Raw genomic sequence first — 16,245 nt, forward strand, 5'->3', positions numbered from 1 at the left:
TCCCTTCAAATCGGCGGTGCTGAATGCGAACACATCCGCATTTCTGCGCAAGCAAACAATGAGCTCGTCTCTGACTTGATCACTCATGTTAGACCCAATTTTGGTCTGAAACCCTTCTTTTCCTGGGAACAATTCGATCATGTTGCAGACATCGCTGGTGGACATCAACGCAGTTTTTTCTATACAATCTCTGTCTTTCAATAAATCCGCCAACTCTTGACGCTCCTCTGCTGGGGCATGCACCTCGCCCACCTTTCCCTTCTTCCGTACATCTGATCCCTCTGTCACTCTTTCCCTTTTCTGTCCCGATGAGTGCGTAAGCATTTGGACGTGGCATGCTTTTGACGCTTTTTGATCCCCACAAACTTCCCCTACTCTTCCCCCCTCAATGGGGTGAAGGAATATTAAATTGAATTAACGTTCCGTTTGCCCGATGATCGTTTCTTGGATTATTATTAATCTATCATACAACGATTAATCCTAACATGCTCCTATGAATTTAACAACTGCACGTTGGAGTTAGAAAATACCTGAAGAATTCCTAAGAATTCGTCAATCTGTCGCTGAACAGGTCAGCCAACTTCAACGCTCCGTTTGACCCCTCAAACGACCTCCAATCGTATTTTGTGCAGAAATACGACTTCTTCGTCTTCGAAAGAGCTTTCCGTGGCCGCCTGATTCGTCTGAATCGGAGTTCTGTGGAGGAAGTTATGGCCGTTTTACGGAGACTGCCAGAACTTGGTTTCCTGCGAAAATCTGACTCCAGCTCTGATCTTCTCGACTGTATCCCGCTCAATTCCCAACGTTGGATGGACAACGAGCTATGGAAATTCCCAAGACAGAATGACCACTCACGATTTCCTGCGCCCCGTTCTGCTCTCAAAACCCTAATTTTATCAGTGTGTTTTCCTGAGAGCTGACAGCTGTATTTAATATAAAATACGTAGGGGGCGCTACATTAGTGAGGGGGACGATTTCTGTCTCTTCTAGGGCTAGGAGACATTGGGCCAGCCCAGGGACCAGATACAAGGAATAAAGATGGGCCTCAAATAAATTAATTTATCTATGGTCAGCCCAGACCATAATTAATTTATAAATATCAGTTCATTCCACTAGAGAACCGATACTGACTTACCCCTTTATTGCCGGTGATGAGTCGGGGCTTGTATTTAGACTTATTAAATCTCCGTATTTAAAATATCCGACATCCATTAATTAATTAGAGCTCTGACAGCTTAAATTAATTAATCTCTTAATAATTCCTTAAGCAGTACCACTCAAACTTTATTATTACGCCTGAACTTAATCAACCTGCAGGGTTTAGCGTAATAAACCTTATTGAGCTCCTTAAGGGGATGTCATTATCCTATACCGGATACGGGTACTAATACAGATAATCAAATATCATATATTAACCGCTATCACCCAAGATACAGAGTACTCGAGTTAGTATATAACTTTCACCCATAGTAAGTCAAAGTGATATACGAATTAATATATATATCTGAATACTTATTAGTATTAAGATTTATAAGTCACCGAGATCTTGATTCTTCACTTAAGTCAGATAGAAGAATACATCTCAAACTGTGGTCCTATCAATACGTAATGACGTACCAGTATAGACAAGTAGCCAAGACAAACTACTTCCATCTATACTGCAGCCTAAACCAATAACTTGTCCTAGAGTTATTTCGGCTGTGATCATATTATATCTCTTAAGGTTATTCCAATTATATGGTCTTCTGTGATCTACAACACACCATATAATCTACTTATATAGAGATAAAGAACATACATATGCAATCATGAACACAATCAGATAGGAGATTAGATAGTGAACTTAGGAAACATTGTATACAAGCATAAAACGTTCTTGCTTTCAGTATACAAATCCAACAATCTCCCACTTATACTAAAGCAAACTTTTAGTATACAATGCGTCTATTTACCAATCACCTAACACTTCTCCCACTTATACTTAAAGTTTCCTAAGAGGGTGGCATCAATCTGGCATCAATCGCATTCCCATCTTTCAATGACCATTTGCGATAAGCCTTTTGTGAAAGATCAGTAGGTTTCTCCAATATGTGAGAATTTATTCTTTGAGCACAAAAACCTCGATTTACGAATAATCGTATAACTTGGTACTTACTCTCCATGTGTTTAACCCCTTGTGGTTCTTGGATTCCTTAGAGTTCGCAACTGCACTTGAGGTATCACGAAGGTGATGCTCCCACGCAAACTAGGAATTACCCTTAGATCCTGGAGGTAGTGGTCAAACCAAAAGGTTTTACCTCCCAAGAAAAAACACATAGCTCGAGGTAATTGTTCTTTGTTCCGGTCAGCCTGAAAATCCGAAATCATATAATCCAAAAAGGAACTAAACTGTCTAACTGGTAAACTATCCTTATTCTCTAGTCAGGGACTTGAGAATATAATTTACCACAATTCAGTGTCCTTAACTAGGACTATACTGATATCTTACAATCATGCTAACTGCATAGCAAATATAAGATCTCGTACATAGCAATCCATACATGAAGCTATCTACTGCGGAAACGTAGAATACTGCCTTCATTTCCTCAACCTTAATAGGCATCTTAAGACATAGTCTTTAGATAAAGGAACGCCATATCTAAAAGTTAGCAATTCTTTCTTGGCGGTATTCATACTACAACGAGTATTCTCAGTATCAATGTAAGACACTCGAGATAAGCCCAACATCCTTTTCTAGTGATCCCTTATTACTTTGATCACAAAGATGTATACTGTACCTCCTTAGTCTTTCATATGAGACTGTTCGGATAACCATTACTTTATGTCTTAACAATAGCTCCATATTGTCGCCAATTAGGAGGATATTGTTTACATAAAATGCAAGATAAACCACATCACTGATGACACGAGAGCGATTGACACGAGATGTTTCTCTCTCTCCCTCACGTAACCTCGATGGTTTAAGTGAGCTGCTATGGGTAAAATGATCCGAATGTTCTGAGCATGGCACTGGCGAAAATATCATCATAACCTATACCTTCACACTGGGCATAACCTTTCGCCACCAGTCTAGCTTTAAAAGCTACGACCTTGCTCATTCGGACTTATCATTCTCTTGTATACTCACTTGCAACCTATGGCTTTACGGCATTCTGGTAGCAAGATTTTCTTAGTATACAACCATATTCTTAATGGATTGCTCCATTGAGACGTGCCAGAAATCTACATTCTCGTTTTCCACTAATTCCAAGTAGATATCTGGGTCGATTTTCTTATATTCACTACCAGGGACTGAATCCAAAGATTCTCCCAAGAACATAAATCGATCGGGTTGTCCCACAACCCTCCCACTACAATGGATCTGTGGTGGCACATGTGTGTCAACAGTGCGTGCAGTGTCTTGTGGTACAAAACTCTTGCACACTTGGCTTGGGTGATGGAATCGCCTGTCTAATGTCTTCAATTTTTTGAAGTACACTATCTGACTTGGATTAGTGATTACTCCCATAGTCCACTTCTAAGAATCGTGTGTCATTGCTAATAACCACCTTCTGATTCTTTAGGACTAATTGCAAAGATACATAACTCATCATCGAACATATTTTTCCAAGAGTGACCTATTTCTTCTCTCCACCACACCATTTTATATAGGGATTACATGGTGTAGTAAACTGGGTTGGAATCCCAAACACTGACAATGAATCAGAAAAGATCATTCCTAACACATTATTGGCCCTTTATCCCCTTTGTCATGAATGACCTGGTCTCCATCTTTTCCTCTATACAGGATTCGCAGGTTCGAAATAGTACAACCTGGATTGAATCCAATGTACTTATTTAGACACGAGCCTTTGGATCCTATTAAGATAGATGTGACCTATTTCTAGGGTATCAATATATGTGTAAGATCCTCATGAGAGATTAGCCTTAACTTTTCTCTTTCTTTTGTTCGATGATGTAAATGCAATATAAAGGTATTTTGTAGACAAGTTATAGTATGAAGAGAGATGTTCAAAATACCAGAATAGACAACTTTGTCATTTCTTATGATAGAAACACCACTATCAAAAATGACATAAGATCCATCTATTCAAAATTTTGGAACATGATAAGGAACTCTCAAAAACTAAACTATGTCTTTAGAACTTAAAGACAAGGCTTCAATTGCAACAACTGCGACTCTAGTCACGTTGCCTATGAAGACAATCATCTCATCACTTCTCAGCTTCCTTGTCAGCTTAAAAAGCCATGCAAGGTGTAACAATCATTATCAGTTTCTCTCGTTATCCACTACTCACAACTGAGTAGAAAATGAGCTGATATGTCTCAGTTACTATAGCAAGTGAAGTACCTTAACCCTTTGCCTTGAGTATTGAAAGAAAAAATCTTCAATACTCAATCTTATCACACCACTACTCCCACTATTTCCCTTGTCTTTCTTGCCCCTTGGACCCTTCTTCTTCCCGTCATTCGACGAAGAAGATGGCTCTCCTTTGGCAATAACAAGTGCTTGCACATCTCTTTCCCACAACTTCCTTAGCCGTAACTAGAGCATTCAACAACTCAAAAAGAGTATTATCTTTCTTGCTGATAACAGCGTTGAGGCGGAAGTTCTTAATTAAAAGACTTGGGAAGAGAGTTCAGGATAATATCGACTTTTGCCTCACCGTCGATACTTCCACAGAGCAAGTCAAATCCGTCAAAATTTGCATGACATGCTCGTGCACTGAGCTGTGCTCACTCATAAAACTAACGAGATTACTCTCATCAAATTTAAATGAGCAGCTCAGTCCAACTCTCCGAACACTTTCTTGAGATTCAGCATGATGCTAATAGCATCGTCCATGCCCTGATGTTGAAGCTACAAGGTTTGTGTCATTATACTCATAATATAGCATATAGCCACATTATTCGTCTTATGCCACCTTTTATGTAATTCATTTTTCTCATCAGTTGACTCATTGTTCGGACCATAAGAACGTGGAGTAGTAAGCAACACAAAAAAAGTGTTAGTTTGTGATAAAGATAGAAATCCAAAAACTGCGTTTCCATTTTATATATGTGGACCGGTTAAAAGACTTTGTGCAAGAATAAAGAAAACATGAGACATAGACATATCTGAAAGTAACGAACATAAAGCACATAATTCGTAACAATAAAATTGTAACCTTTTGATAAAACAATATTAATGAAACCTCCAACGGCTCAAAGAATTCCATGTGCAAGCCACGTGGGGTGGACAGTTACACACGAGCTCCTCAACCAGACTATTCACCTAGTCATTTAATTTCCATGTCAACTTAACCTTTTGACAAAAGAAATTAATAGTTGGCACCTTGACTAGACCATATCATCATCAAGAAGGGACTCTGTGGGGGAGTTGTACATTGTACTTGATATGATATCTAAGCAATGACCACATTTTAACCTTGAAAATTAAATTCTCGAAATTGACATACTCACTCGGACCATGCCGCTTTCAATTTAATTTTCTTGGTTATCTTATTTAATACCATTCTCCAAAGTACTTGTGAAAATTACACAAGTAAGCCATGTGGGGTGGACCGTTACTGCATAACTCCCACTACTTTAATGGTTTAAATACTTTTATAGAAACCTCTTCTGACAAACTTATGAGAAACAAATACGAAGTAAGCCACGTGGGGTGGACCGTTACTCATATTGCTAAACACTTTGTCTAGAGACCGCATGTGGAGGTCTACATAATTTTAAGAATAAAATTAATTAGAAATAACCACAATTTAACTTTGAAATTAAATTCTCGAATTTTGACATACTCACTCGGACCATGCCGCATTCAATTTAATTTCTTAGTTATCTTATTTAAATCCATCATCTAAAGTACTCGTGAAAAAATATACGAGTAAGCCACGTGGGGTGGACCGTTACTGCATAACTCCCACTACTTTAATGGATTTAAATATTTTTATAGAAACCTCATCTGACAAACTTATGAAAGAACAAACATGAAGTAAGCCACGTGGGGTGGACCGTTACTCATATTGCTAATCACTTTGTCTAGAGACCGCTTGTGGAAATCTAAATAATTTTAATCATCCATAAAATTATTAAGCTTAGTCCTTTTTTCTTTCAAAAGGTTTGTACATGCTCAAGCACATAATCCTAATCATGCTTTTCTAGAACGCAACATGTAAAACATGCTTACAGAATTCTAAAAACATGCTTAAGAAAACGATAAAACTAGCATGCTTGTCTAAGCGCAGTTAATAAACACATACTAACAAGCAGAGACAAAAACAGCATGCATAGAGCATAAAGGATTAACACCACGACATGCAAAGAACAAAATTAAAATAATAAAGTTCTTCGTGACCCATTCGTGGAACCCCATATTTCTAATCTATTACAAAGAACATAAAAGAAAAAGAAATAAAACTCAAAAACGTAAACTCGGCCCGAAACGCTTCAAACAGGCCCGTCTTTGAAAATTAGGGTTTGGGCCCCCTAGGGTTTGACGAAACTCGCGCCACCTAGGGTTTGGAATCCCCTAGGCGCCGCTGCCGCCCGCACCTCGACAGCAGCCGAACGGGCGCAGCAGCAGTAGTCCCGGCGCCGCAGCCCTCGGCGCGACAGCAACAGCCCGACGCGGCTTCCCTCGGCACTGCAGCAGCCTCCTCGGCGTCCAGCAACAGCCCGCAGCGTCCAGCAACAGCAGCACAGCAGCAGCAGCGGCACGGCAACCTCGGCTCCTGGTCGCGGCAACCTTGGCAGATCCGGCGCGAGGACAGCAGCAACGGCAGCAGCGGCCGCGGCGCTCCTGCTGGGCGCGCAGCGCGCAAAACGCACACGCGCAGCCCTCGGCGCGCACAGCCCCTGCTCGCCGCCTATCCTCCCTAGCCCTACCTTACCTGACCAGCCTTGGTAGCCCACGGCGTGCAGCAGACAAAGGGCAGCAGCGATGGCACGGCAACGCTCGACCGGGCGCATAGCGATCAGCGCGCAAGAGCGTGCGCGCGCGCAGCCCTCGGCGTGCGCAGCCACCACCACTCCTTAGTCCAACCGCAGCCATCCAGCCCGGGAGTTTGTGCACGCGTCGTGGCGCACGGGGCTCGTGGAGTGCGCAGCCCTCTGTGCCCTCGGCGCCCGCCACCTCCCGGCTCTCCAACCTCCGTTCATTCGATGTTGATTCGTCGTCATCTTCGTCTCGATTTTCAATTTTACAGATTCCAACGGAAAAACAAAAACAAAAGAAATCCTAATCTAACCACAGATTTTCTCGTGGTGAAAAACGATTACAACGTCAAACGACGTATTCCACGAATCAACAGACCACGAAGAACAACAGCAGTAAAAACAACGCACATTATTAATCGTACATAAATTAATAATAGAGCCAAGAAATTAATCCTAGGCTCTGATACCAATTGAAGGAATATTAAATTGAATTAACGTTCCGTTTGCCCGATGATCGTTTCTTGGATTATTATTAATCTATCATACAACGATTAATCCTAACATGCTCCTATGAATTTAACAACTGCACGTTGGAGTTAGAAAATACCTGAAGAATTCCTAAGAATTCGTCAATCTGTCGCTGAACAGGTCAGCCAACTTCAACGCTCCGTTTGACCCCTCAAACGACCTCCAATCGTATTTTGTGCAGAAATACGACTTCTTCGTCTTCGAAAGAGCTTTCCGTGGCCGCCTGATTCGTCTGAATCGGAGTTCTGTGGAGGAAGTTATGGCCGTTTTACGGAGACTGCCAGAACTTGGTTTCCTGCGAAAATCTGACTCCAGCTCTGATCTTCTCGACTGTATCCCGCTCAATTCCCAACGTTGGATGGACAACGAGCTATGGAAATTCCCAAGACAGAATGACCACTCACGATTTCCTGCGCCCCGTTCTGCTCTCAAAACCCTAATTTTATCAGTGTGTTTTCCTGAGAGCTGACAGCTGTATTTAATATAAAATACGTAGGGGGCGCTACATTAGTGAGGGGGACGATTTCTGTCTCTTCTAGGGCTAGGAGACATTGGGCCAGCCCAGGGACCAGATACAAGGAATAAAGATGGGCCTCAAATAAATTAATTTATCTATGGTCAGCCCAGACCATAATTAATTTATAAATATCAGTTCATTCCACTAGAGAACCGATACTGACTTACCCCTTTATTGCCGGTGATGAGTCGGGGCTTGTATTTAGACTTATTAAATCTCCGTATTTAAAATATCCGACATCCATTAATTAATTAGAGCTCTGACAGCTTAAATTAATTAATCTCTTAATAATTCCTTAAGCAGTACCACTCAAACTTTATTATTACGCCTGAACTTAATCAACCTGCAGGGTTTAGCGTAATAAACCTTATTGAGCTCCTTAAGGGGATGTCATTATCCTATACCGGATACGGGTACTAATACAGATAATCAAATATCATATATTAACCGCTATCACCCAAGATACAGAGTACTCGAGTTAGTATATAACTTTCACCCATAGTAAGTCAAAGTGATATACGAATTAATATATATATCTGAATACTTATTAGTATTAAGATTTATAAGTCACCGAGATCTTGATTCTTCACTTAAGTCAGATAGAAGAATACATCTCAAACTGTGGTCCTATCAATACGTAATGACGTACCAGTATAGACAAGTAGCCAAGACAAACTACTTCTATCTATACTGCAGCCTAAACCAATAACTTGTCCTAGAGTTATTTCGGCTGTGATCATATTATATCTCTTAAGGTTATTCCAATTATATGGTCTTCTGTGATCTACAACACACCATATAATCTACTTATATAGAGATAAAGAACATACATATGCAATCATGAACACAATCAGATAGGAGATTAGATAGTGAACTTAGGAAACATTGTATACAAGCATAAAACGTTCTTGCTTTCAGTATACAAATCCAACAATCTCCCACTTATACTAAAGCAAACTTTTAGTGTCCGCCATGATAACCAGCGCATCATCATGCGGGTACATTAGTGTTCGTATATCCTTTGCTCCAAAAGTGATCGCCGGCTCTTCTGCCGCGCTCGTAATTTCCATGACCCTTTTAGGATAATACCCTGTTTTTACTGCTCTGACGACTTGTTTTTTAGCCCGATTTGATGTGGGCATCCCGTTCTCTCCGCTAATCATATGAACCTCCCTTCTGTACGGTGGAGGAGGTGCTTGCCTCTCTGCTCCTTCTCTGCGATTATCCCGGTTGTCATCAGGCCTACGATCTCTGTTGTTCCCCTGCTCTTGTCGCTGATCACGGTTATTTCTCTGATCCCTCTGATCTCGCTGATCCCTCTGATCCCGTTGATCCCTCTGATCATTTCGCCTTTGGCCCTCGTTTCCTCTGTCAATGAACTGGTCGAGACTTCCCTGGCGTACCAGTAGCTCCAATTGGTGCTTAAGATGTCCACAATATTTTGTGTAATGTCCAAAAGAGTTGTGATACTCACATAGCTTGTTATTAGGCCCCTCCTGTGGCGGCCCATTCCGATAGGTTCCCGGTGCCCGAAAGAACGGTTGGTCTTTTACCAAATGGAAGATTTCATCTTGTGGTTTATTCAAGGGCGTGTACTCAGTAAACCGCGTAACCTCATTCACAGTGCGTTGTTGATGAGACGACATTCCTCCCTGGGGTGGGAGTATCCTCGGAGGCAACCCTCTGAATGGGGCCCTATCTTGGTGTCTCTGTCTCTCGGGTGCTTCCTCGGCCTTTTTGACCCTATGTTTATCATTTTCCACCTTTCTCGCCATCTTGGCGTCCTCCAACTGTAAGTAACCCGGCAACCTTGCCATAATATCATCGAAATCCCTTGCTGGTCGGATTTGCAATTCGTCAAAGAAGATCCCCGGCCTGAGTCCTCGAACATATGCGCAATTTTTGATTTGTGATTCTGCCTCTGGCACTTCCAGAGCGGCAAGGTTAAACCTCGCTGTGTACTCCCGCAATGTCTCACCCTGATCCTGCTTGATGTCCATCAGCGAGAGAGCTGACTTCCCTACCCTCCGCGAGCTCGCAAACTGTCGTAGGAAGCGAGTCTGTAAATCTTCAAAAGAGTAAATAGAATTCGGGGGAAGCGTCCCAAACCATAACTGAGCTGGTCCGGTAAGAGTAGTTGAGAAGATACGGCACTTGATGCCCTCAGTGTACATATGCAGTGTGACCAATCCTTCAAACCGATTGAGGTGCACCTCCGGATCGGTAGTGCCATCATAATCCAGCGAGATGGGCTTGTAGCTTCTAGGTAAAGTGTCTGCCAGAATATCGTCAGAGAAAGGACTACGGTTGCTGATAGGATGAAACCTTGAAGTCTTAGCCCTCTTGTCCTCCTTATACCTTCCCTGTTCCATTTTGTCCCTTGGCACGTCACGGTCATAACGTTTGTGAGCCCGGTGCCCTGGCATGCCAGAGGAAAACTCCAGCTCCCTTTCTCCTGCTCTTTCGGTGTACCGTGATTTCTCTGGGCGGTGAGACTTCTCTGCTCTGTAGGACCGCTCAGATCTCTGTTCCTTGTCGTCCCTCCGGGATTTCTCCCTCAACGATTCTTCCAGATTCTCAAGTTGATGTTTCAGCTGCGGCACTTGCTTTTTCAACCGTGCCTTCTCCCTCGGTCTCTCTTCCTCAAACACAAGGGAGACGGATTGACTGTCAGACTCGTCAACCCGCTCTTTCCTGACAACACTGTTAAGCCTAACACGGCTCCCTTCTGGTCTAGCTAGTTCTCTGTCAGCAGCGTCCCCTTGCATTTCCCCAGGCATCACAGCCTGTTTGTTGATTGCCAACATGTTTGCCTCCTGAGCAGCGGGAGGTGGGGCCTCAGTGCCCTGCGGGTTGGCTGCTCCAACCGGGGTAGCCACAGTAGGGATGACAGACATCATCGGAGTTCCCAGTGCCTGACGCATGTTGGCATAGCTGAGCAAGGCCATCATTTGCTCTGCCAGCCCGAAGTTAATCGATCCCCCTCCAGACGCGGGGGCCAGACTTGGCAGATCAGAGCCCGGTGTTACCAAAGCAAACCTCTGGGCGTTGACATTCAACCCTGTTGTCGGAGTGTCTAAGATAGCCTGAAAACCCGGTGGCACAGTGAAAGTGGGGTTACCCTGAAGGCCAGTGAACAGTGAGGTAGGCACCTCGGTAGTGACAGCAGCAGAATCAAACTCCTTCTCCAAGTTCCGGTGAGCATCAGAGGATCCCATGGTACCTGCATATAAACAGAGTGAGAGAAAATCCTAGCGACGAAAGAATAAATCCTCCGTTACTGATTGAAATCCCGATATAAGAGATCCAATAAGAAATCCCGGATACCGGTACAGAGATCGTTAAAAAATTCCCCTCGAGGTAACGCTATGCACTGGGAAATAAACCCAGGGCATAGATTGAAAAAACAGAACCCGCATAACGGAGTTTTCCCCGGTGAACCCGCATTAAGATCCGGCGGAAAAAATAGAGCATCAAGAGAACCAAAGTAGGAGACCCAAAGATAAACACAAACAAAGCAACCATCAGAAGGCTTGTTAGCGCAATACGTTAGAAATGATAGATAAATAAGAGATATGTAAGGAAACGAACATCATAACCCAAGATTAACACAATCATGCGCTATAATAACCACAAAACCTACAAACAATAGAATTATCATGGCAATCAGCCAGATTAGCAGCATAATGCGTTAATCAGAGCACAAAACGAAGATTAGTCGAACAAACATGGAAAACACCAATAACTATTCCTCTTGGGCGAAAATCACCCGCAAATCAACAGCACAAGCCTAATTGTAACAGGAACATAGTATTAGTCGGCATATTATCTGTGCGAAACCCGTAAATCCACGACACCGAACCAGGATAATCGGCAACAAGGTAACGATCAACATATTATTGGTGCAAAACCCATAGATCCGCCACAAAAACCCAACATAACAGGAACAGAGCATCATTCCACAATCTACCGACAAAAACGGCGATTAACCATAGAAAACATGGAAAACACTGATAAGTATCACCCATAAACGAAAAATACCCACAGATCAACAACACAGGCTCAATCACTACCAAAATAGTGTTAACCAACATTCTACCGAAGCAAAACCCACAAATCACCAGCAAAAGCCCAATATAAGCAAAAACAGAGCAATATTCCACTATCCCCTGATACAAACGTCAGATCTATAAATAAAACCCCCATTCTATGAAAAAACCTCACATTTGTTAACAATTGAACCGATCGAACGGTAAATAAACACAGATTCCCCCCGATTCACTGTTCATGACTCTCACCACCTTTTCCCATGCATCGAACACATAAATAGACATGTATCGTAACATATTAACAGCATATTAGCCCGACAAACGTAACAAACTGATTAAAATCGTCTGGGTGCTCGAATTATCGGCGCAAAAAGTACCGACGCACGCAAACCCGATTGGAATTTTAGATCTGCGTACGCCGGCGACCATAACCTCACATCCTAACTCAGTAGCCTTCCCACAGACGGCGCCAGTTGGTATTTCACGAAACCAACACCTAAACTATAGAACTGAAATCGTAAACTATACCTAGTCGAGATGATCGGAAAGAGCAAAATAAGCGATCGGAGAACTTAGTGCGAGAGAGAAAATAACTGTTGTATTCAAAAACAAGAGATAGCGTAGTTACAATGCACGAGTGCGGGGCCTATTTATAGACTACATAGAAGGGCAAAATGGTAAATTCACCTGCGATGCATGCGCCCTGCGTGATCGAAGGATAGAATAGTAATTTCGTCTTCACGCGGGGGCTCTCTCGCGTTTTCTGGTGATTCCACTGACGAAGGTAGCTCCTCTGATGAGGGTGACTTCTTTGGCGAGGGTGACTTCTCTGGCGAGGATGACTTCTCTGGCGAGGATGACTTCTCTGACGAGGGTGACTTCTCTGATGAGGGTGACTTCTCTGACGAGGGTGACTTCTCTGATGAGGGTGACTCTTCTGACCAACATGACTCTTCTGGTGAAGATGATTCTTCTGACGAGTGTATTTCTTCTGCCATACTCGTCCCGCTGGTGAGGTCGATTCCTCTGGTTCGTATCATTTCCCTACTCTGCACATATTACTCCTCATCACCTACCTCCCACTATCCGTTGGATACCCGCCACCCACTATCCATTGGATACCCGCGAATTAAAATAAAATTTAATTATAAATTTATAACAAATTTAACGGGGTAATTGATGGGTATTTCACGGGTAATTGGCGGGTATTTTCGCAGGTAAACGGGTTTCGCAGGTATGGATAGTAAGTATTCAAATCCATACCCACAAACTAAATGGATAGTGAATTGCAACCACGAAACTATCCGAAGATATCAAATGCCTCTCAAACCCACCCTAATAGGTTCTAATTTTTGCGGGTATCCATTACCCGCGGGTAAATTGCCATCCCTAATAATGTTGTGTTTTACTATTATTATGTCTATAAAATACTCTCTTTATCCCATAAGATTGTGCATGATTGTTGGTGGCACGAATTTTAATAAATGTTAGGTGAATGTGTTATTATTGAAAGAAGAGGTCCAAAAAAGGAAAGTGCACACTCTTGTGAAATGTACTGAAATGACAAAAAATGCGCACTCTTATGAGATAGAGGGAATATGGTAGAAAGTCCATAAAATGTCCTTTTATGGGGGGTACACAATGTGTCCGGCGGGAAACATGGTCGGGAAGATGTGGTCGGCCAAAAATTGTCTAGGCTACTGGCCAATCCTCCCGACCACTTTTTCGGCCGGCCACATTGTATACCCCCATAAAAGGAGCATGTCATTAGCACATAGTATACGGAGAAGGAATTCCGAAAATTATGGCCACATTGAAGAGCATCTGTGGTGAACAGTTGATGGGACAATTTAGAGATTCTTGTTTTGAGCATTTCACTTATTGGAGACTTGAGGATGAAGAATAATATGGCTTTGCACCACGCCGTATCCAGACAGATCGAGTCAAAAGATGAAGAGATGTGGTTATTCCTGTGCAAAGCACAAGTCTTTTCGATCAAAGACTACGAATTGGTGACTGATCTCAATTGTGGTGGATCGTTGTTCGATCACACATTCGAGCACGACTATCGACACGCGGAGGCTTACCGTCATTTTTTTGGTGGGCAGCATATGATTGTACATAAGCTAATTGAATGCATCTGTGATACGAAGCAGCGAGTACGTGACAAGGACGATAGCCTATACGGTCCCTCGTGGGCTAAATTTATTTAGGCACTATAGTCGGTCTAAGGCTTGAGGAGAATGGTAACATCTAGTGGTGATCAGACATCGCACCCTAGATTTATGAGACGAGCTTTAGGGAATAAGCCCAAGATTGACGTTTTACCCCATTTGTTTGACACATAGGTAATTGATGATTTTAATTTAGTTTTTTATATTTACTTTTTTACTAATATTCTAAAAATTTATTTATGTTGATTTTACGACGTTGTGTGCGATTTCGAAGCTGATGCAGATGAGATAACAAGTGATAATTGGATCTCGGTGCTATTACCAGGAGCACTCGACATGAGCTATAGACCGCCTGAGAATGCATTATCTTAGGGGCAACAATTTCCACAACTCCCCTTTGTTGACATTGTTTGATAATTATTGAAATCTTAAATTCATCTAATTTTGCTAAAGAGTTTGATTCCTGCCCAATTTAATGCTGAAATGTCTATTTGAAAATCCGAGGTGGCCAAATAGACTCATGAATAAAACAACACCATTTTCACTTACCAAAACGTCGTATGTTTGACTAAAACTGCACATAATTAACTAGAATTAATTTGAATACGAGGGCAAAATATCACATGACAATTCAAAAAATTCTTTGTTTTTTGATTCTCCATCTGACCACTAATCAAGTGATACATTCTCACAAAGCCCCAAAATTTAATTTTCACTTGAACATGGATGTGAGAAAGCAAAATTAATTTAAATTGGAGAGGGAAAAATAATTACTTCATTCGTCCACAAAAATTATATAATGGAATAGAGGGCACAAATTTTAATAAAAATGGTTAAGACATGTGTTTTTTTTTAGTGTAAAATGGATCACAGAAAGGTAGTTATTCTTGTGTGCGTTTGTTGGCTAAACGGTAAGGGGTTAATGCCTAACACCAAAGATCTTGGGTTCGAGTTCCTTTTGGTGTGACATTTTTTTTTTCAAAGGTAGTTATTCTTGTCCTTTAGTGGTGTTGGCCCATCAAAATGAAAAAGTAATGGGTGAATTTTTTGTAAATATTAAGTGTGAACTAAGTTTAAAATATAAGATATAGTTTTCCCAAAAAAAAACAATATAATTTTCGTGGACAAATGAAAGTATTAATAAAACTACAATTTTCAGGGATGGAGGGAGTAGAATAATGAAAACTATCAACGACAATAAAGTTGAATGTCATGTCCGTATCATACATTTGTAACTAAATCACGTTAGCGACATGTCATTTTTCGATTTGGTCAAAATCTTGCTTCGTATGTAAAATTAAATTAAATTAAATTAAAAGTTAATAGTAATTATCAAACATATTTTTAAGTAAGTGTATGAAATTAAATTTAGTTAAAACTTTAATAAGTTATAGATTGTTATTTACAATTTAATACCACATATATGTGACATACTTATAATTATGCCACATCAATAATATATTATTCCTCCCATTCTTATAAAAAGTATGCGTATATTGATCTAACAGTAGGAAATTAATGCTCAGGGCTTGAGGTCTTGGGTTCTAGTCCTTCGTCGCTTGTCGCACGGTCTTTAAATTTTATTTATTTATTTAGTTATGTAAATTATCAAAAAATATATACTCCGTATCAATTTCTAAATGACACGATTTTTAATAAAATAACTGAATGTGTTGGAGTGGGAGTATCTGTCTCATTTTCCTTGTGAGTGAAAATTTTACCATAAATAGATTGAATATATTTTATGAAGATTGACGAAGTATTTTCTTAATTCAACCAAAATTTGTATTCATTAATAAAATTAAATTAATAATAGAATACGTATTATGACCTCATTTACCAATGGAATAAAAACAAAGAAACAAAAATAGCAGAATTTAGTAGGTCTACGGTTGGGGCAGGGCTGCAGTGCCAAAACCAAAATAGCAGAAAAAAGGAATAAATAAATAGTGAGTCGTTGTATGTGAATTTCATTTCATCCTATCCTATAATATTAATATAATAGTAAAAGTAAGAGCGCACCCCGGATCTGAAGCGACTT

Source organism: Salvia miltiorrhiza, chromosome 4 (genome assembly GCF_028751815.1).
Source record: "Salvia miltiorrhiza cultivar Shanhuang (shh) chromosome 4, IMPLAD_Smil_shh, whole genome shotgun sequence".
NCBI classification, from domain to species: Eukaryota; Viridiplantae; Streptophyta; class Magnoliopsida; order Lamiales; family Lamiaceae; genus Salvia; species Salvia miltiorrhiza.